We start from the raw sequence: 2,424 nt of genomic DNA, 5'->3' as shown, positions 1-2,424 counted from the left end.
CATGCTTAAAACATTAGCACTCTTGCAACATTATGTTTATTTAACAGTGTCTGATAACTGACACCTCTTGCTCTGAATTACTGCATCAAAATGTCTGTGCTGTTGCAATCTTGAGTATGCTGTTCAGGTGTGTATCTGTAAGCTGCAAACCTACAATGATGCAGCAGCAGCAGAACTGGAAGAAGAAGCAGAAGACTGCCAGTTCCACTGTGGGTCTGATAGAAGCCCTCCAGGGGCCTCATCTGGCCCCCAGTCCACATGTTTGACACCCCTGATCTATGCAAAGTGCAGAGTTCAGCCCCCATCCCCTTCCCAGTGAGTTACTTCAGTGTAGGGCTAGTGAGTGCAGAGTATCAACTGCCCTGCCGAGCATCTGGAATGCGGCCTCACAATTGCCCTGGGGCCAATGAATGGACAGGCTTGGAGAGGGAAGCAGCCTGGGATGCCCCTCCCCACCCTTTGCAACACAGCTGGACCTACTAACCCAAAGTCCAAAGCCTCCTGCTCTCCTCTGGTGCTGGTAGATGCCCTTCACCGTCAGACATCCTCTTTCACTATCCAGTCAGCTTGTTTCAGTTGACCACAAACACCCCCCAAGCACTTGTTTACAAAACACCCCTCCCTATTTCCACAAACACCCCCCAAGCACTTTTTACAAAACACCCCTCCCTATTTTTTTTTAGGGGAGACAGTTCTCTTCCAAACCAGTTAGTCTCACTGAAATGCTGAAGGGGGGGGCTGAGTCCACCAGGCTGTTTCCTCTTGGAAATAGTCTCTTGAGGTCAAGGTCTTTGGTGTTCTCCACTTCTGCACGTAGGACATTCTGCATGGGAGGTAAACACCTTCCGTGACTGTGGGGGAGCCACAGTTTCGGTTGTTTTGTTTTAAGACAAATGTTTAGCCTTCGCTGCTGTGCGCAGGAGGAAGGCTTAGCCGCAAGCAGGCAGGCTGGGGTGTCTGCATATGCTTTGAGTGGTGGCGGTGGAAAGCGCTATCGAGTTTCAGCTAATTTATGGCAACCCCGTAGGGCAAGAGATGGACAGCAACAGTTTACCATTGACTGCCTCTGCACAGCAAGCCTAGACTTCCTGGCTCTTCCTTGGAGAAAACAACAGCCCCAAGGGAAGAGGCTTCAGGTGGGAATCAGGGATAGGGTTGCGCCAACAGGTCTGAAGGAAACATCCTGTTCCTAATGCCCTGTCCCTTTAATAGAGGGATAATGTGCGGAAATAGGCTGGTGAAGCTTGTCATGACAGGGAGGTAAATGTATTATTTATTTAATTTACAAAAATCATATACTGCCTTTCTGTGCCTCACCAAAGCCGCTAAGGCGGCCTATCATTTAAAACATACGTGATAAAATCATATTTTAAAACCATTAAATTCAGGGGGGGCATCATTAAAACAAATTAAAAACAGAATTACAATATGTCCAAAGACATAATAAAGAACAGCAATTAAAACGTTGGGCAGGAAAGAAGAAGCACTGAAGGAATGCCAAGAAGTTAGACAGCTCAAGGAAGATGGCAGCAACGCGGAGGCAACCAGTGTTAACAGCCTCCTCACAATTAAGGTGTCTCCTTTTTTTTAAAGATTGTAGACCAAAGACTTCAAGTCTTTTGGTTGCTTATGCTGCCTTATGTTGTTTGGTGCAAGTGAGGGAGGTTGTTTAATATTTCGCAAAGTGAAACCGTGGATACAAGGCTGTAAGGCTCCAGGAATTTCAAGGTCTGAGTTAAATAGGGCTGGATCTCCCTCTCAGTCAAAATCTGCCAGACAAGATAGACGAAGGAACATCAAACAAAACAAAGGCTCAGATCACACGCACAATTAACCGCGAATGCCGGGCAGATTTAAAGGGCGCAATCAGACACAAACATCTGGGAAGCACCCCGCACCCATTGACAACCTATTTTGCTCTGCCGCAGAAGCGAAGTAAAAAGACACCAGGGAAAGTCCGGTAGTAAACGGGTCGCTATGGACCACAGGTGGCCTTTCCCCTGTCTGATCGCTGCAGCGCGCTCTCACAGCATCCGGATGGTTTGATCAGGCCATCCCGACTCTGTGCCTGCCATTGTTCCCCCCCCCCTTCTCAGTATGCACATCATCGCACACTCCATAGGGAGCCCTCGTGCTGAGATGCAATTTATCAATTCCCCGTTTAAGCACATCGGGAACAAACGGCAAAAAAAACCCACCCTAGACTCATCTGCAATTGTGTCTGATCATGCAGTGGTGGGCTGCTCCCAAAGCTTCAAAGGACTGTGTGATCAATCAACTGCGGGTCAAATTCCTCCAGGGGAAATAGCCTCAAAAACCCCCCCCCCGTTGTGTTATCTCATGCGTGTGACCACCACTAAAAAAAGTTCTCATCCACTGGTGGAAGATGGCAACAGAAGCAGATGAGTCTCCCAAGGGAGAGAG

This window comes from Gekko japonicus, unplaced genomic scaffold, assembly GCF_001447785.1.
Source record: "Gekko japonicus isolate JY-2015 unplaced genomic scaffold, Gekko_japonicus_V1.1 scaffold717, whole genome shotgun sequence".
NCBI lineage: Eukaryota > Metazoa > Chordata > Lepidosauria > Squamata > Gekkonidae > Gekko > Gekko japonicus.
Note: the sequence above shows the minus strand (reverse complement) of the source record.